The sequence below is a fragment of the Scleropages formosus genome, chromosome 4 (genome assembly GCF_900964775.1).
Source record: "Scleropages formosus chromosome 4, fSclFor1.1, whole genome shotgun sequence".
Classification (NCBI taxonomy): domain Eukaryota; kingdom Metazoa; phylum Chordata; class Actinopteri; order Osteoglossiformes; family Osteoglossidae; genus Scleropages; species Scleropages formosus.
This window is the reverse complement of record NC_041809.1, coordinates 13,449,722-13,470,632: the sequence shown is the minus strand read 5'-3', so window position 1 is coordinate 13,470,632 and position 20,911 is coordinate 13,449,722.

Below are 20,911 nucleotides of genomic sequence, written 5' to 3'. Positions count from 1 at the left end.
GGGTTTGAGTCCTGCTTAGGGTGCCTTGAGATGGACTGGCATCCCGTCCTGGGTGTGTCCCCTCCCCCTCCGGCCTTACGCCCTCTGTTACCGGGTAGGCTCCAGTTCCCCGCAACCCTGTATGGGACAAGCGGTTCTGAAAATGTATGTGTGTGTTTGTGTACCTTAACCTTCCTACATTTTTTTTTTTAATCTGGATTTATCTATCCTGCGTTTTATGTACCAAATGTAAATATTTATATGTACCCCCCCAACCACCCCCAAAAAAAATTACCAGGAAGGTGATTCTTTAATTTTATATTAGAATCAGATTGAATTGAATACAGTGAGAACACATTGTTAGGCAATTCTATTAACGCAGTGTTGTACCCTCCTCCATCAGAGCATTAACAAAACTTGTGCCAGATCAAAGGAGCCATGTATAAAGCGAAGACCCATCAGCTCCACCGATGCGGATCCTTATTTCGAGTCAGTGCAACAATCCGTGCTTCTTTGGTTTTCTTTGTCGCTGTGATGACCTGGTTTCAACCTCTTGCTTTTGCCTTCACAACCCTGAGTCTGTGTATTCCCCTTGAACGACGACTGATGTTTTACCAACCTCCACCTGGACCTCGACTTCGCAATAACCTGCCCCTTCTGCTGGTGAACAGAACGAGCCCGCACCTGAGTCCTTTGCTCTTCCAGATTCACTTCCATGACACACAGCACCGTTTAGCAAATAGAAGTTAATGTTTTATTCAGCAGATCACTGAACAGCAGTTCAGCACTCAAACCAGTTGTCACGTCCCACAGGGTCACTGCCGCTCCTGGTCAGAGGCGGCACCACTCAGTGCCGCTAGGTAACGCTCATGTATCACCTCACAGTCTCATAGGACATGGAGGTATAAAAGGATCCAGCGGAGCAGAACCACTTGCGGATTCTTAATCAGCGGTTCTATTGTGCTCTCCTGGTGATTAGTAGTCTCTTGTTCCCTCAGTCTGTTTCCTAGGTGTTCATGTTCCAGTCCCAAGTGTCCATCCTGTCAGTTCCTGCCTCTTGTTCTCCAGTCCTGGTCCAGTGTTCCAGTCCGGTATTTCATCACGTCTCGGGGTTGCGGTCATACTCACAGAGTAGCGTTTCACTGTTCACCATAGTTCAAACACCGTGTGTGTTTCCTGGTCTTGTGTTTCCTGTTTCACTTCCACCGAGTGTCTTACAGTACACACAGTGCACTTTTAACATCACACTGCACGTGAGGTCATTTTACATTTCGTCCATGTTCGGACGTAATAGCAACGCGCGTCCGTGTCGGACTCCTGTCCGGATGCTACACCAGTGCTGGGGAGGCTGGGCTCCTTGAGCAAAAACAATACACTCCTTAAATATAATTAGAGTGGGTGTCAGCTACTAACAACTTCTCATTGGTCAGGTCATATGTTCACATAACATGAATTTATTAGTAAAACAAAGCTAGCGGTTCGCAAAACATGGTGCGTAGGATGAGGGCATGGCGTATATCTGAGGACAGAAGGAAGACAGAAAATGAAAACATGAACATCTTCTGCAGGACAGGGGCATAGCATAAAAGATAAGATGAAGACAGATTGTCTGGCAGCAGGAGGAACACGGCAGCCCTGTTTCCGTGACCTCAGTAGCCTGCAAGAAGCAGCATAAATATTCTCTAGCAACAGTAAAAGTTTGACACCTATATAACGACTATATTACAGGGAAAGGAAACTGGAACAGGATAAGAGAACAAAAAACAGGCAAAGATAGGACAGGCACTCAGGACTGCAACGTAAACACCTATGGAACAAGACTTGAGAAAGTGGTAACTAACTTTAGAATGAAATCTCAACAGAACACTACTTAAAAACCTACAATCTTGCCTCAGTTGCTTATTTCTTTTATATGTGACTGTACTGTGAACAGGTGTATGGGTCTGGACTGGTAGAACTGAATGGCTCCTCCTTCGGCCACCTTTGCGCCCCCAGGACCTTGCGGAAAAAGACATTTCATTGCCAGCAACCACTACTGTATGCTGTATTGTTGTGCATTTGATAAATAAACCTCTGATTGATTATTTGACTGATAGAGGTATTGTCCCTATGGGTCATGACAATAAGTAATAGCAGTCTGTAATCATCATGAATGACAGGAGCCTGTGATCCCTGGATATGAGTTATTTCAGTGTGCAAACTTCATAAAGGAAGTGTTGAGTGAATTATAAAAGACATGCATTCATTTATCAGAAGCAAAGGACCGCATTGAGAAAGTAAGCTCCATGATTATTAACCCAATTAGAACTAGAAAAAGTGAAATAAGTACATTATCAGCTATGATTTTTACTATACCTCCTTAATGTATGTATTCACAATTGAATGGACAATACTGACAGTGTTAATAACAGTAATTATACTAAAGGTACAAATTCATCCATCCATCAATTTTTTTTGAGAGCAGAGAGGGCCAGCCACCCCCGTCCCTTGTAACTTCCACCAGCTCAGCCCGGTGGACCCCCAGCCGTTCCCAGGGCACTCCCAACTGGGAGACATAATCCCTCCAATGGGTCCTGGGCCAACCTCGGGACCTTGTCCCGTTTGGCTGTGCCCGGTATACCTCCAAAGGGAGGCGCCCAGGGGGCATCCTTATCAGATAACCGAACCACCTCAACTGGCTCCTCTCAATGTGGAGGAGTAGCAGCTTTACTCTGAGTTCCTCCAAGATGTCTGAACTCCTCACCCTGTCACGGAGAGTGAGTCCCAACCCCCTGCAGAGAAAGCTCATTTCAGCCACTTGTATTTGCGATCTTATTCTTTCAGTCATTACCCAGAGTTCATGACCATAGGTGAGGGTAGGGACATAGACCGACCGGTGAATAGCTCTCCCTTCACCACTATAGTCCAGTACAGCGACTGCATTACTGCTGCTGCTGCTCCCAGTCTGCAGCTGATCTCACATTCCCTTCTCCCCTCAGTCATGAACAAGACCCCAAGATACTTAAACTCCTCCACCTGGGGCAAATTCTCCTCCCTTATCTGGATGGGTCATGCCATCCTTATCCATGTGACAACCATAAACTCAGACTTGGAGGTGCTGATCCTCATCCCAACCGCTTCACACTCAGCTGCAAACCATTCCAGTGCGTGTTGGAGGCGACCATGTGACGGTGTCAAAAGGACAACATTATCCGCAAAAAACAGAGACATCACCTTCCAACTCCCACATAGAATGTCTTCCTGACCTCGACTGTGCCTTGATATCCTGTCCATGAAAACCAAAAACAGGAGTGGGGTCAAGGCACAACCTTGGCGGAGTCCAACACTCACATTGAACTGGCTTGACTTAATGCCAAGTATGCAGACACAGCTCTTGCCCCATGTGTACAGAGACTGAATGGCCTGCAGTAGTGAACCGGCACCCCATACTCCCTAAGCACTTCCTACAGAATTTCCCGGGGAAACGGTCATAGGCCTTCTCCAAGTCCACAAAACACATGTAGACTGGATTAGCGAACTCCCATGCCCCCTCAATTATCTGTGAGAGAGTAAAAAGCTGATCCAGTGTTCCATGGCCAGAACAGAATCCGCATTGTTCCTTTACTTAGCTTCTTAATGTATGTATTCACTAATTAATGCTCAATACTGACAGTGTTAATAACAGTAAATATAATAAAGGCACAAATTCATGCTTTTTTTTTTTTTAGTTTTTATTAAACAGCATAGTTTTTCTCAGTAGGGGGTACGGTGGTGCAGTGGGTTGGACCAGGTCCTGCTCTCCGGTGGGTCTGGGGTTCGAGTCCCGCTTGGGGTGCCTTGCGACGAACTGGCGTCCCGTCCTGGGTGTGTCCCCTCCCCCTCTGCCCTTACGCCCTGTGTGGCCGGGTAGGCTCCGGTTCCCCGCGACCCCGTATGGGACAAGTGGTTCAGAAAATGAAAGTTTTTCTCAGTAAATTGTTTGACCAATATCCTAGAAGGACCTGATATTGTTACCACATTAATTCAAATTTATTAAAATCTGAAAAATATTGAAACAATATTCTTCCAATAATGTTGGTCTTCACATTAAAAGATCATATGGAACAATTACATGCATACATACATACATACATACACACACACACACATCATCTGAACTGCCTGTCCCATACAGGATCACGGGGAGCCGGAACCTAACCCGGCAACACAGGGCATGAAGCTGGAGGGAGAGAGGACAGACCCAGGACGGGACACCAGTCCGCTGCAAGGTACCCCAAGCAGGACTTGAACCCCAGACCCACCAGAGAGCAGGACCCAGTCCAACCCACTGCACGACCGTGTCCCCCCCAATTATATATGTTAACTAATTTAATTCAGTCCTCTCCACACTGTTGTCATGCCCATGTTCACACCCAAGATGCAAGCACCTGGTCACAATCAGTATCATGTATAAAGGGCACCAAACCACAACCATCCAGTTGCAGAATCTCATCAGAGACAATCATTCTCCTAGAGCTCACCAATCATCCTTGTGACCTTACCCCTTCCTGGTCCTTACCTTTTCTCCTTCTCACTCCCCTCCCTGACTCCAAAACTCCTGCAGCTATGTTTTTTTTGCTTCATATTCCCTTCGACGTCTCTGGATCCTCCCTACAAAAACATTTGCTGATCAACCAGACCCTCCGCCTGTCCCCAACTATGAAATCTGCCTTGTCCACACACACACACACACACACAGTCTGAAATTGCTTGTCCCAAGCAGGGGCACAGTGAACTGGAAACTAACCTGGCAACACAGAGCGCAAGGCTGGAGGGGGAGGAGACACACCCAGGATGGGACACCAGTCTGTTGGAGGGCACCCCAAGCAGGACTCAAACCCCAGACCCACCAGAGAGCAAGACGTGGTCAAACCCGCTGCGCCACTGCACCCCCTCATCTACCTTGTCCCTCCAATACAAAAGAAAAGATGATCACTAGGGTCCAAGAGCCACGATATCGACTCTTTGTCTTAACAGTCGTCTGGTGATTGAGTTGATGGCAAGGGACCTCCACCAGACTCTGTCTGCTGCTGCTCTGGAGGCCATCTTCAGACTCAGTCGTATACTCTTCTGTTCCCTCTAAACTGCTCTACACCAGGTCTTTTTTGGTCTTACCCAGTTTCTCTTCCCTGGGGAGTCCAACATAGTGCTATTCTGGGTAGAGAGCTGAGTGGCCTGTGGCAAATGTGTCTCAACCATTTTCATCAGTGCGCTTGGAGTGTCTCTCCCGTGGTGCCCATCCCTGACCTGTTCCTGAGATATTTGTTGGAGATGGTGTTTGACCAGAAGATCTTGAGGATATGTTGGAGGCACTTGGTCTGGAAAATCTCAAAATTCCGCTCAATAGCAACAGGGGCCTTCCAACACGCTGATTCATAGAGGAGGATGCGGAGGACATTGCTCTTGAAGATCCTAATCTTCGTGGACACACTAAGGCCGGTAGCTTTCCAGATGGCTTTGGTATGGCAAAGGCTTGGTTGGCATTGCTAATTCTGGTTTTAATTTCCCAGTTGCAGTTGCCATCTGTTACCTTGCTGTCCAGATAGACAAACTCCTCCATGCCCTTTAGTAGCCTGCCATTTACTGTAACTGGTGTGGTGGTTTTGATGTTCTTCCTCATGGTCTGTGTTTTCCTGGTGTTGTCCCTTAGTCCAATGGTGCTGGTTGTCTTGCTGAGGTTCTCTGTCTTCTGCTGGATGTATTGCTTGACAGCAGCCCTAGGTCATCCATAATGTCCAGGTCCTCCAAGAGTATGGTATACCTTGTTGCTTTCCCCTAGTGACTCTTTTCAGAAGCCAATCAATTGCAAAGGAGAACAGTATCGTTGACAGGATACAATCCTCCGGTGTCCTCCTTCAATGGCTCTGTCAACTCATTATTGTGGATACCTCACTGCTCAGTGTTCTTATAGAGGGATCAGTTGATTGCTTTTCAAAGTCAAACACCATGTTGAGTGGGCTGTTCCTTTTGTGAGGCTGTTCAAGGATGAAGGTATAGTTGATGCAGCATCTCCCATTCCTGAAGCCAGCTTGTTCTTGGTGTACTGTAGTGTCCAAAGCTGCTATGATGCACTGAAGGACGATGCGGCTGAAGACCTTGTTGGTGAGAGACAGCAGAGTGATGCTCCTACGGTTCTTGCAGTCCCCAAGTCCCCCTGTAGCTTGGCTAGTTCTTCTGTAATGGGTGTTCCATTCTCAGCCTTTACTGAGAGATCCCGGGTTTGTCCTTCGTTGCCCAGTAGTTTCTTGGTGATCAAGTAGAGTGTCTCCCTGTCCTTCTCTTCATCGGCTACTTCAGTGAGTCTCTCTGTGTACCACCTTTTGTCTCTCCTCACTGCTATCTTGACCTCTCTCTCTCACACTCTCTCGCTCTCTCTCCTGCACTACTAACCTTTCCTTCAGCCTGGGTGACTTAAAATCCAAGAGTTTTTTAACTGCTTCTTCTCTTCTGTGGCCTTCCATATGTCGACAGATATCTATTCAGACTTAATGCTCTTCCTGTAGCCTATGGTCTCTTTTGTTGCTTCAGTCATGGCTTTGTTAAAACTATTTATGGTCAACGTTGCTTCGTACTGGAGGATGCTGAATCGGTTCTTCAGAGCAATGCTGATGTCTTTCTTGACTGGTGTGTCTTTCAGCTTGGCAATGTCAAAACACTGGATTCTGCTGTTCTCAGTCCTCACCCTCCTCAGCTTCAGAGTCAGCTTTGTCACTAGTAGGTTGTGGTCACAACCCACATCGGTGTGCCGCATCACATGTACATCCTATATGGAGTGCCTCCATTTGCTGTTGATGATGATGTGGTCAATCTGACTTTGGGTTCTCCTGTCTGATGGTGTCCAAGTCAGCTTGTGAATGGTCTTGTGTGCAAAGAGTGTGCTGCTGATGACCAGGTCATTTTCGCCAGAAAAGCCAATGATTTGTTTGCCATTATTGGTAAGGTCTCCTAGTCCATGTTGTTCTATAACCCTTTCTCTCTTCTCATTGTTACTGCTAACCCTTAAATTGAAGTCTCCCATTAGGAGTAAGACATCATGTCTTGGGATGTCCTCCACTGCTGCTTGAACCATTCTGTTGAAATGGTCCTTGCTCTCTTCGTTAACATTGTTGATGGGTGCGTAGACCACTACAATGGACAACTTGGCAAACTTGGCATTGATTCTCACATAGTGCAGGCATTAACTTATGGGCTTCCATTTCAGGAGGGTGTTGACATGTTTTTTGCTGAAGATGAGGGCAACTCCTTCTTAGTGGTTGTTATCTGGCCTTCCTGACAAGATTATCACATCACCCTTGTTTGACAGTGTGCCATCCATGATGAGGCAGGTTGGAAACAAATGAAATCACTGACTCAGCCTCTTTAGTGAATATGTATGCCAAAGGCGATGAGTATCTACTGAATATGTATTCCTGCTTCTGTGAACAAGTTTTGGTGTATTTTGAAAAGAAATTTAATGATGCAATGCTTTTTATGGATGCACGGAGGTATCTTGACATATTTTACATGGTGCTTATTTTTATGAAAAGCCGTTAATTTTCCTTTGGAAATTCTGCAATTTCTATTGCCTCCTACTTTCCACCAGAAAATGTACTAACAGTTTTATTTAAAAATAAGATTAAATGTTTCTAAGGATACATGAGGCTTTTAAAAGCTTTTAGGTTTTTTTAAAAAATGTAAAGTGACTATCCTAGTCTTAACAGTAGTAATCTGTGTAGCCCCGTAGCTCTACTAGTTTGTATGTTCACAAGTTTTTGAAGGTTTAAGTAAAGCTTCATAATTTTGATATTGTAACGACCCCGCGTTACTGTTTTAGGAGGGAGTGTGTGTTTAAATGTAAATAGTTGCATTATGGGAGATAATGTTAAATGTGTGTGTAACCACTGGGGGCACTTAAGCGGAAAATAGTAGGGTGACCATGTCTCCCAGTACGTAAGGGAGAACTTAGGGGCACTAAAGCAGGCTGGCTGTAAGTGCAGGTTCTAGAGAAAAAGGGGTCCTCGGACTGAGAGTATTATTCCCCTTGTGCTGGTGTTTGAATAAATCGTTTTCTTCGCTCCCTCCAAACCCACGGCGCTGCGTGCCACAATATACAGTTTTGGTCGAAGCCGTATCAACACGTGTTGGAACAGGTGCAACCTACATGTTATATCAGTTCAGACAATGTGTGTTTGTGTGTAAAATTAGGGTTCGGTTTTGGGAAAGCCAATGAGAGAAAAGAGGGATGGAATGAATGGCAAAAGTTTCGAGATGCTTCTAGAAGGGTCCGAGAAAGTGAGGCGGGGGAGGTTTTTTAGAGTGCGAGGCGAGAGAGGAGGTGATGTTTTCTGGCTGCTCGAAAAGCAGCCAAAGAGAAAAAATTTAATTTGATTTTGATTGTGTAGTGTTGAAGGTTGGAGATAAGTTTTCGTGGTGTACTCGTTCGAGACATTGTTACCTCTGTAGAGTCGCTATAGGTCAGTCACAGACTACGGCTCACTATACTAGTAATACTAGTGACTAAGTGCACCTTGTTTTCTAATGGCGTCGTATCCACGACCATCAAGGTTAAATATCAAACCTTCACCGAACGTGTGGGGGTTGTGGTCTTTGTCCACTACATTAATGCTGACCTAGATTCAGGAAAACCTTAAGGACATTCCATGAAAAACACGCATTTAGTGAGGTATACTCTGTAAACCTGGAAAACGCAATAGCAAGTGCGAGTTCCATGTGATGGTGACGTCATACACGCGATTTGTCTCATTCCAGGGTATACCACCCTCACATAGTGAGGTAAAGAGGGTGGTGCTACATCTGTTAAATAGTTATGTTTTTAATACACAAATCAGGAACATTAATGTTGCTGATTTATTATTAAGGTTGTTGTCTAGCAATCTGGAAGTTTCTGATCTTAAACACACTCTTGTTGCAGTACTATGAAGCTGTAATTCTTAATTGCTCTAGTAATATTACCCACTTGCTTAATTATAGTAAGGCACTGTAATGCCTTAATTCTGTGTTTAGACACTGGAGAGAACCAGCCTATCCCAACCCTCAGCTGCTAAACCTAGTGAGTCAAAAAGGCATACCTACATAAAACAGGTACTGATCAGCAAAGTTAAATATGATTTAGCTGTTTCTTCCTATCACTGGATGTTCAATGAAGTACTCAATTGCATTTAATGTATCCCTCAATACATTTCCCCATCCATTGTGAATAACCACTAATCCAGTGCAGGGGTTTTGGTCTACTGCATGGTTGTGTGTGCAGTGCAGGGGTTGTGGTGGTGAACATCTTGCCCCTAAAGCATAAGGCATGAAGCAGATCATGTGCTGAACAAAGCTTCAGTCCACCACAGGGAACTGTCACACATGCACACTCATTCTCTTGCATATACACGCATGGAGGTAATTTAGACTCACCAGTTCACCTAAATATAGACAGAATAAGCAGACTCCACACAGAATGAGCCAGACTGAATCGCACATTTAAACAAACACTTGAGGAGCTATGGAGCACCATTACTACCCATTGTGTTATCCCTACTATCCTGCATTATTGAATTAACAATAATAACAGGGGTAAATACCAAGATTTCTCAAATCCAAAATTACAGCCTCCCACACATTATAAATAAATGGTAAAGTCACTTCTACCCTAAAGCTTATACTGAGTTAGAATTAGAGGTGCCAAGAGTTTTTATTAAAGATATTTCTTATATGTGCAAAAAACTTACAAAGCAAAATATCACATTTGCATTGGTTTGCATTTCTGAGCTTGTGGAGAGATTATTTTACCAGAATTTGCAGAAGTTTTACTGGAAGGCACGAGGAAGCACTACTTTCAAGTCTCCAGTAAGTCTCTCTCAACTTGCTGAGGGCATAGTACGTAAATACAACTGCCTCTCCCCCTGTCACGCGGACCTGAGGATTCCGGGACGGCTGGACCCAAGTGCAGGATCGTTCGTCTGGAACTAAGGGGTCAGGCAAAGGGTCGATCGGCGGTCAGAGTGAGAGCGAGGATCCAAGGATGTGGTCAGGGGACGAAGCAAAGGGTCAAAAATGGGAGAATGGATACTGGAATGGAAGGATGAGGAAGAGCAGGACATTACGCAGGAGGTCAGCTGTCTCAAATGAGATTCCGCTAGTGTACAGGAGCTGAGGAGGGTCTTTTAAAAGTGAGTGGTCAGTCAGGTGCTTGATTGGTATCAGGTGCTGTCGATTGTGGTGCAGGCGTTGACGTGACAGTACCCCCCTCCATACGAGTGGCTCCAGCTGCCCTGTGATGCCTGGAAAGGGGGCGGCCTCTGGGATGAGATGCTGGCTTATCGGGCTGGTCCCGATGGAAATCAGCGATGAGGGACGGGTCGAGGATGTCGCAAGCCTGTACCCAGCTACGTTCCTCAGGAGCGTACCCCTCCCAGTCCACAAGGTAGTACAGCCCTCACGCCGGCGCTTGGAATCCAGGAGGGTGCAAACGGTGTAGGCTGCTTCCTCATCCATATCCACTGGAGGGGGTGCCAGCTCACCCTGGGTGGCTTGGAGCAAGGAGGTACTGTAGGGCTTCAGAAGGGAGACATGAAACATGGGGTTGATGCGCAAGTGAGGAGGCAACTGAAACTTGTAGGTGACTGGGGTGATCTGACGAAGGATTTTATATGGCCCTATAAACCCGGGGCTGAGTTTCTTGGAAGGAAATTTTAAGTAGATGTCTCCTGTGGATAGTCATTGCCCAGGCTGAAAACCCAAGGTGCGGCGGTCTCGGTCCGCTTGTTCTTTGTATTGGAGGTGGTCTCTCGCTGCCCGCCAGGACGTCTCGCTGTTCAGGAACCAGGAATCTACAGCAAGGACCTCTGAAGAAGCAGGGTGCCAGTGGAACAAGGGAGGCTGGTAACCAAGGACGCACTGGAAAGGGGATAGGCCTATGGAGAAATGGGACAAGGAATTATGGGCATATTCAGCCCAGGGCAGGAAACGTGACAGAAAGCGACCAAGGTCTTGGTTCAGTAGCTCCCCTTGTCCGTTAGCCTGAGGATGGTATCCCGATGTGAGGCTCATGGACACTCCAAGCTTCTGGGAGAATGCCTTCCGCACCCTGGACACAAACTGAGGACCCTGGTCAGAGACAATATCCTTGGGTAACCCGAAGATCTGGAATACATTCTGGAAGAGATGCTCAGCCATGGCCATGGCAGTGGGGAGTCGTGGCAAAGGAAACAGGTGACAGGACTTAGAAAACCAGGCCAACACCACCAGGATCACTGTATTACCTTCTGAAGGCACTCTGTCAGAAAGTCCACTGCTACATGAGACTGGAACTGGAAGGGGCTCCAGCAGCCCTGCAGGTTTCTGGTTGGGGGTTCTAGACTGGGCACATACCTTGCATGCCTCCACAAATTCCTGTACATCTTCCCGAAGAGAGGGCCACCAGTATTTCTTTTTGAGCAGGCCCAGGGAACGTCGACACCCTGGGTGGTCTGCGGCTGGGGTGTCGTGAGCCCAATGGAGTAACTGGGGCCTCATCCTGGGAGGAATGTACTGCTTGCCTTCGGGGGTGTCAGCTGGACTGGGTTTTTCTGCTTAGGTCTTCTGGAGGTTCTGCGCAAACTGCCAATGAATGGGGGGCCACAAAGCAGGATCTGAGCAGGATGGGCTCGGGTGCGTCTGGAGTTGGGTCTTTCTCATACAGCCGGGACAAGGCATCCTCCTTGTTATTCTTGGAACCAGGGTGGTAAGAGACTGAACCTGGTTTAAAAAAAAAAAGCCCAACAGGCTTGTCGAGGGTTGAGCCGACGGGCAGTTTTAAGGTAAGGTTTTAAGTTTCTGTGGTCCGTAAGGATTAAAAATTTAATTTTAATTCAATTAATTAATTTTTTTTTTTTTTTTTCAAAGGTACACAAACATTAACATACAATACAGGAGTAGCAGCTGTGTAAAGCCTTATCTGGGCATGATCATGAAGTTATGGTGCATGAACATTTACACCATACGTGAGCTGGAGAGATCTTTGGCGAAGTGAGTCTAAAAGTTGAGTTTTCAGACCATTCTTAAATGTAGACAGTTTAAGGAGTTCTGAGGGAGGTCATTCCACCACAGTGGAGCCAAAACCGAGAACTTCCATGCTTTACTTTTCATGCGCAGGACCACCAAGCGAGCAGAAATAGACAAGCGAAGGGGTCTGGCTGGGGTGTAGTGGTTGATCATGTCTTTTAAATGGCTAGGAGCAGTTCTATTGATGCGTTTGTAGGTAATAACCAGGGTCTTGAGTTTGATCAGGGCAGCTATAGAAGCCAGTGCAGAGAAACAAGTAGCAGAGATACAGGGGAATGCTTCAGCAAGTCAAACAACTCATGCAGCAGCATTGTTTATCAGCTGCAGAGGTCTGATGGCAGTAGTGGGAAGGCCAAATTGGAGAGGGAGAGCTGCAGTAGTCCAGTCACCATGACCTGGACAAGTAGTTGGGCAGAGTCAGTTGTGCGGTTAAGGACGGATCCTGCGAAAATTATGCAGGATGTATCTACAGGTCCAGTCTATGGCTTTGAGGTTTTGACAGAAAGAGAGACTTGAGTCAGTCATCACTCCTGGACTCTTAGCCAAGAAGATGGGCAAAATGAGTGAGTTGTCCAGTTTGATCAATAGATCGGAACAGGAGGACAGGCCAGCTGGAAGGTGAAGAATCTCTGTTTTGGAGAGGTTGACTTGGAGGTGATACTCAGACATCCATGCAGAGATGTCCGACAGGCAGGCAGCAATGCGTACAGAAATGTCTGACGCACCAGGTGGAAACGAGAGAGAGCTGGGTATCATCAGCATAGCAGTGGTATTTGAATTTGTGGGAGGCTATGACCGGTCCAAGGGAGGAGGTGTAGCTTGAGAAGAGGATCCAGTTCCGAGCCCTGCAGGACACTGTTTGAGAGAGGTAGAGAAGAAGAATGAGAGCTCCCCCAGACCACTTGATAGGATCTGTCAGATAGGTAGGACTCAAACCATCTTAGCGCTGCTCCTTTGATCTCAAGCTAAGAGAGGAGAGTAGAATCTGGTGGTTGACGGTGTTGAAAGCTGCAGACAGATCGAGGAGGATGAGGACTGAAGAGAGAGAGGTGGCTCTAGCCGATTAGAGAGCATCAGACACCACCAGAAGTGCCGTCTCACTAGAGTGACCAACTTTGAAACCAAACTGATATCCATCAAGGAGATGGTTCCGGGTGAGGAAATCAGTTTCACAGGCTACCCACTCTAGAGTTTTAGACAGGAAGGAGACTGGTCTGTCTTTTTTGACCGAATGGGGATCCAGGGAGGTTTTCTTTAACAGAGGTGAAATGAGAGCAGTTTTGAAGGCAGCTGAGAAACAGCCAGAGGAGAGCAAGTAGTAGTTGATCTTAGAGGCGAAGGTGGAGAGTTGCGGGCAGATGTTCTGTACGAGTGATGACGGGATTGGATCAAGCAAGCATTTGGTGGGTCTGTGTGATATCAGGAAGTTGGAGATTTCAGATTTGGAGAGCCGCTTGAATTTGGAGAGCATAGCTTCACAGAGAGGCCCAGCGCAAACCAAGCAGGGTGATGCTGAGAACTTGTCAGTGATTGCTTTGTTTTTCAGAGACAAAGTCAAAACAAAAGTCATCAGCAATGAGAGAAAGAGAAGGCAGCAGAGGACACAGAAGTGGTGAGATGATGGCAAAGAGTCTGTGTGGCTTTTTTTTTTGTTGCAGGCTTTTGTTGTGGTAGAAGGTAGTTTTAGCTAAAGAGACCGCTGAGTGAAAAGTAGCTAAGAGTAATTTCTAGGCATCCAGTTCCGTGCAAGCCTTGGGTTGTCGCCATTGTCACTTTGCAGCCTGGAGTTTGGTCCTGTTATCACATAATGTTTCAGTCAGCCATGCGGTGGCACTGGGACGTGCTGGTCTGGCAGACAGTGGACAGAGTCAAGGGTGGAAAATCAGACAGAGGAAAAATTGGCATTGTCTGTTGATAGATCCAAGAATTATGCAACAGAAAGGAGAGCGGATAGCGTGGCAGAGGCAAAGCAGGAAGGTGAGAGATTTTAAGTTGCAGAGGAAGGTGATAATGGGTGCAGAAAAAGGTGAAGAATTAGTGGTCAGGCAGGGTTGAAAAGAAATGAAGTGATCAGAGACATGCAACAGAGAGGACAGGACAACCACAGTTACAGGAAAATACAAGGTCAAGACAATTGCCTGCTTTGTGAGTAGCAGGGGTTTGGGACAGGGATAGATGGAAGGACTGTAGGAGCAACAGGAAGTCACTTACATGAATGTCATCAAAAAGCAGGTTAAAGTCACCCAGGAGAATCAATGGAGTGTTTCCCCTGGGACAGAGGTCAACAAGATGTCAAGATCATCCAAGAAGCAGCCGAGAGAGCCAGGAGAGTGATAAAGAACAACCGCAACGATATAGAGACAGCATGCTGTTCAAAGGAGGATAGATCATGCAGGTGGAGAGGAAGATAAGAATATTCCCACCAGGAAGAGATTTGCAGGTCTGTGCCTCTATTTCTGCCAGAGGGACAAGGGGTGTGAGAGGAGTAGTAGTTAGTGGAGAGGGCTGCGGGTGTGTTGTCTGGGATGATCCAGATTTCAGTTAGAACCAGGAGGTCCAGTGAGAGATAGGAGCCGTAGGCTAGTATGAAGTCAGCCTTTCTCACTACAGACTGGCAGTTCCAGAGTCCCATGGTGAAACTGAAGCAAGACAGAGGGTTTGACAGGCGAGGATAAACCAAGTTACTGTAGCAGAGGGAGCGTCCAGGTGTCCAGTGGTGGCGATGTCGCACAGCTCAGTTGCTGTAGTCAATGCAACATCCCTCACAGCACACAATAATGATGGCCTTCCTCCATGGACTCCCTTGTCTTCTCACCTTGAGCCTTTGCACCAAGAAGCTATCACAACTTCTGCTGCTACAGGTTACCAGCTGCTATTTAAGCCAGGCTAATTCCTGTCAGCTGACATTCCTAATCGAAATTGAAACTACTCCAACAATGGCAATAAAAACTAACAAACAAACAGATGCAATTAATCGATCTATCGGAGTCACGCCCGCTTTACACTACGGGACACAGAATCCTTTAAGTGAACGTGCGCCGTGACAAACTGCAAAATACTATTTAACAAACAGATTAATAAAGACAACCACCGACAACTACACAAACACACAACCACTTGTGTCCGTCTATCCACCCAGCTACCCGACAAGAATGCACATTGGGAAAAAGCTCTAGCAACAATAAATTTACCCAAAACGCAACGGACACATGGACACACACACACACTTTCAGAACCGCTTGTCCCATACGGGGGTCGCGGGGAGCCAGAGCCTAACCTGGCAACACAGAGCGCAATCCTGGAGGGGGAGGAGACACACCCAGGATGGGACACCATTTTCTTGAAGGGCACCCCAAGCAGGACTCAAACCCCAGACCCACCGGAGAGCAGGACCGGGTCCAACACACTGCATCACCATGCCCCCTCAGTGACAGACCTCCAGCGCAAAATATAATGCACGATGAACAGGATCGACGGCTTCCACGCTATTTAAGGGGTTGGCGGCAGAGACTCCTAATCGAAACTCAGTTAACTAAGGGAGGTTTTTTTACTTCAAAGAAAAAGCTTAATTTTGTAAACTAATGTGCCTCTAGAAATATTTGGGCGATGAGTGCATAATTATTGGCGAAATTCGTTTTAATTCTAAAGTGCATGATTGACTTTCTATCCTTTCTGTCTGTATCTATGCAGTTTGTGTCTCTGACTTCTGACTGAACACCATTCATCTTTTAATGCACTGATTTCAAAATCACAGGTTTGTAAAAATAATTACTGCCTTTGTCATTTCATGAGGAAGAAATAATGTTTGAGTTTTTACAAATCAGAGGCATGAAATAAGTCAGGTTAAACACGTACTGATACGTATGTTTCTTGACAATTCACTGATATAAGCATGCATATTCACTTGAAACCTAACATTTTAGTCATTTCCTCATAGCATAAAAAAACACCTCAATACAGAAGGTTACATATTTAATGAAGCAATTAAAAGGTCATCCATCATGTGATATTACATTGGCCTTCAACTGTGTTTCTGTTGTTGACTGCCTTTTCAGTTGCATGATTAATAGCTGCGGCCTCTGGAGACATTGCACAACGAGGGCGATTTAAGCCTCTAATGCCGCCTCAGCTGTTTGTGAGAAGTGCCTGTGAAACGGGGAGAGGGCCTGGGCACAGATTGCCTGTATAGCAGAGATGATAAATAACCAATGGGGGAAGAAAAAGCATGTTGTGGGATGGCTTTGACAACAGAAGAGCTGCTATCACCTTCCATGTCTCCGTGCCCACAGATTGTGTGTGGAATTAGCTTCTGCAGTAGGGGGACAATCAAAGGGATGAAGATGTTTAGAGCTTTAAAGGGAACAGAAGCAAGGAAAAATACGTATATGCCTGTGCATGTACTTTGGTAGAAGTCAAAAGCGGAATAGTACATGAAACAGAAACAACAAAGCACAGCAGACAGAATAGTCAAAGCTAAATAAAATTCATGCCAGATTATCCTTGCTGTGTATCTCTTTAAAATGGCATCACACTTTAAAAAGAACATATGTTAAAACCCTGATGCTGACTGCAACCGTGCTGCAATATCACCAGATAGTGTTGAGGTGCACCACTGGACACCTTGGCAGTATCTTTCTTGTATATCCCTTGGGATAGTAAATTTGAAAATAAATGCATAAAATAGATAACATTGATCTGTACTTACCCATATTTTTTAAGCTTTTTTACAATAAGCTTTGTGTATGGTGGGGGGGGTGCAGTGGCGCAGTGGGTTGGACCACAGTCCTGCTGTCCGGTGGGTCTGGGGTTCAAGTCCCGCTTGGGGTGCCTTGCGACGGACTGGCGTCCCGTCCTTGGTGTGTCCCCACCCCCTCCAGCCTTACGCCCTGTGTTGCCGGGTTGGCTCCGGTTCCCCGCGACCCCGTATGGGACAAGCGGTTCTGAAAATGTGTGTGTGTGTGTGTGTGTGTGTGTGTATGGTGGTGAGAGACATTTTTTCTTAGCAGTGTAGCAATCGCATATACACACACGTTGACTGAAACTGCTTGTCTTGTGCGGGGTCGCAGCGAGCCGGAGCCTGACCCAGAAATGCAGGGCTGGAGGGGGGAGGGACACACCTAGGACGGGATGCCAGTCTATCACAGGGCACCCCAAGCAGGACTTGATGCCCCCCCCCCCCCCCCCCACATATAGCAAAATATTTTTTTAAAAACATAACTAAAATTAAAAATTAAACGGATGTGGAGAAAGAATGTAAGTGGATAGGAATAATATTACCTGTCATTAGATGAAATGAAATGCAAATGATGTATTGGAACTGTTGTCTTGAGTAAATGACTACATCATTCTGCTGAGATGGAAATGAACTATTATCTGATTAATTAAGTTACGATTTATAAATGTCACACTCAATATGCAAGCAAAAATTTTTACAGTTTGGCAAATCTTTAACAGTAGATTGACATAAAAAATGTAACTCTCCTTTGTTAACATAGTAGATGTTCAGCAAGTGATAAAAAGTATTCATTTCAGAGAAACTTTTACCTCTGTTTATGTATTCTGACATTATTTAAAAGTTGTTTTTCTGTAGACTTTGCATATACATATATCTTTAATACTATATTGTTAAAACTGAGGGGGTGCGGTGGCGCAGTGGGTTGGACCGCTGTCCGGTGGGTCTGGGGTTCGAGTCCCGCTTGGGGTGCCTTGCGACAGACTGGCGTCCTGTCCTGGGTGTGTCCCCTCCCCTTCCGGCCTTACGCCCTGTGTTGCTGGGTAGGCTCCGGTTCCCCGTGACCCCATGGGACAAGCGGCTCTGAAGATGTGTGTGTGTGTGTTAAAACTGAGTTTTCATTTTAAACTTTACTGCAATCGCATTTAATGTCAAACAATGTAACAAATATTTAGAAATTTTGTGTTCTAACCAAGTTACGAAGCATGCTGTGGTCCAATGCTTCAGCCACTTTTGTTGCTACTTTCTGTATACAGTTGTAAAAGGGCCATATTTTGTATGTTTTAGAACTAATCTGTTAATCCTTTGTTTTCTTAAAACAATTTTTGGTGGCGTATGTTGACATTTTCTTCAGTAATTTTAAAATAAGCATCTGTGCTTTCAGGGGGGTGTGGTGGCACAGAGGATTTGGCTGGGGCCCGCTGTGTGACAGCTCTGAGGTTTGAGTTCTGCTTGGGGTGCCTTGTGGTGAACTGGTGTCCCGTGCAGGGTGTGTCCCTTCCAGGGTGTGTTCCTTGCGCCCTGTGCTGCCAGGCAAGGTTGTGGTTTGCCTCGGGACAAGCAGTTGTAGACATTGTGTGTGTGTGTGTGTGTGTGTGTGTGTGTGTGTGTAAGAGAGAGAGAGAGAGATCTGTACTTTTACATGAGTTGCTGTGGGCACTTTTTCCTTCCATTGGGTTTAGTTATTTTGGCTTGAAAGGATTTTAAACCACAGGACTCTCTTCTTTGAAATCAGCAAAACCTTGGAGCAAGTTGTATAGTGTGAAAACAGATCATAAATTTGACATTTAAAGAGTTTGCTTCCAAATGAAATAAAGGAAAAAGAACCATGAGGTGTTATGTCCTCTCCTTCATTTGGTGGTAGAATGCATAAGTTGTGGTGTGCTAAATAATCACCAGAACAATTACAGTTTTTTTGTTTGAAAGGAATGTTTGATGTTCAAAGTAATTTTTTGTAAAAATAAAACAAACTCATCTTCAAGCTGTTTTTGCCTTTAGGGTAAATTCCACTGACGATTGACATTGTTGTAGGAACTACCCTTTAAAAGTATGTGCATTATACTTGCAATGCTAACTTTTTATACATGCGCAAATGTTTCATCCAGTTCATCCAGTTCATACAATCTTGTTTGGGTTGATTTTTGTACTATATTCATGTATGAAGCCAACACTGGATGGAGTTTTTGAAGTTTTATTTTTAGGTTTAATGTCACATTCTGAGCACTATACTTGAAGTCAAAGACTCCTTAAATTTAAGTCACAATCTTTTTACTCTCTCTCTTTAAATATAATTAAAGGTATAACCTTAAGCATAAGTGTTAAGAAAATGTGCAAAATACAGAGTATCTGGAGTACACCGATTTTATCGTAATTAATATAGAACACTCCATATCTAGGAACAAAGGAGTGTTCTTAAGGCCCCAAAGAACAATCATGAGTCCCAAAGTGCAAGGTGGACCACTGCGCCACAAACTGCAGCAATATGCCTAGCAGGGTTTTCCAATTTTCAGTGTTATTGAGATGAAGATATTACATATTATACAGAGTGATATTATTTTAGTCAGCTGATGATTTGAAGTCTTACCTGTTCATATGTCTAGATATTCCTTTCAGAGAGTGGAAACAGCAATCTTTAGGGCATGACCATGTAAAACCTCTAAAACAGGGGTCACCAACCTTTTTGAAACTGAGAGCTACTTCTTGGGTACCGATTAATGTGAAGGGCTACCAGTTTGATACACACTTCTCAAATAACAAATTTGTTCAATTTACCTTTAATTATATGTTATTATTAATAATTAAGGGGGCGCGGTGGCGCAGTGGGTTGGACCACAGTCCTGCTCTCCAGTGGGTCTGGGGTTCGAGTCCCGCTTGGGGTGCCTTGTGATGGACTGGCGTCCTGTCCTGGGTGTGTCCCCTCCCCCTCCGGCCTTACGCCCTGTGTTGCCGGGTAGGCTCCGGTTCCCCCGCGACCCTGTATGGGACAAGCGGTTCTGAAGATGTGTGTGTGTGTATTAATAATTAATGATATTCATGTATGTGAAGACACTGATCATGTTAATGATTTCTCACAATAATTATCAACAATGATTTAACAAGGTAGGAAACAGATAAATATCAATATGCAACACTTTATTTCTATAAATCTCTGCAAGTATTTACATTTTCAAATGATCACTTCTACAACATTTTCACTAGCCACTAACAATTTTTAACAAATCATGCACTAGGTTGTACCATGTTTGTACAGATTATCGATTGTGTAACATAGAAAAATCAACTTTCAGATTTTACTGATATTATCACCAAATCAACAGCATTTTTAGCAAAATTATCATATCTTACATTTAACAAACACATTTGTCACGATTGTTCAATAATGGAATTCAACTTTGCCATGGCACTGCCATGTTGCCACTGAGAACATCTGGTATCGGTTTCTTCGTCTGTTAGTGGGAAGCCTGGCATTGCATGCTGTTCACCAGTGTATTGTAATCTGGGGTGTAACTTGACACTGCAACTCTGAGTGAGTCTTGCAGATGTGCATCAGTGAGGCATGTTCTGTGTTTGTTCTTGATGAAGTTCATGTCAGAAAAGGCTGATTCACAAAGATAGGTTGAACCAAACAGGCTGGCAACCTTCATAGCTGCTGTGCATACACCAGTGTACTTTTCTGTGTCAACAAGGCACCAAAAGTTTGGTGCAGCCTGATAGGCTTTGAGGTGGATGTCATTTTGCAATGTTACAATTTCGATTTCCACCTGTCCAGCATCCAAGCTGAACGTTGCACTTAGTTGCTCAGCAATGCATGTTGTGTCCACCAGATCCCGGTCCAGCTGATCGGCCAAGTTCCCAGACATAGCCGACACTCTTCTAACCATTGTAGTTGCCCCCAGTTGGACATCGGAGAGAGTGGAGATTACATCCGTTCCATATTTCTCGTCTTTAAGCACAGTTTTTGCAATTATTATCATCGCTTCTTTGAAAACCTCCCTGTCTGAAAATGCCTTCTTTTTCTTAATCAAGAAATGTGTAGCTCTAAATGAGGCTTTGGTTGCTTTTTGGGGGTTTTTCACCGGTTTCGTGAAAAAAGACTGCTGTTTGCACAAACCTGCCTTTAACTCGCAGGCTTTTTCCACTCGTAATGCGCTG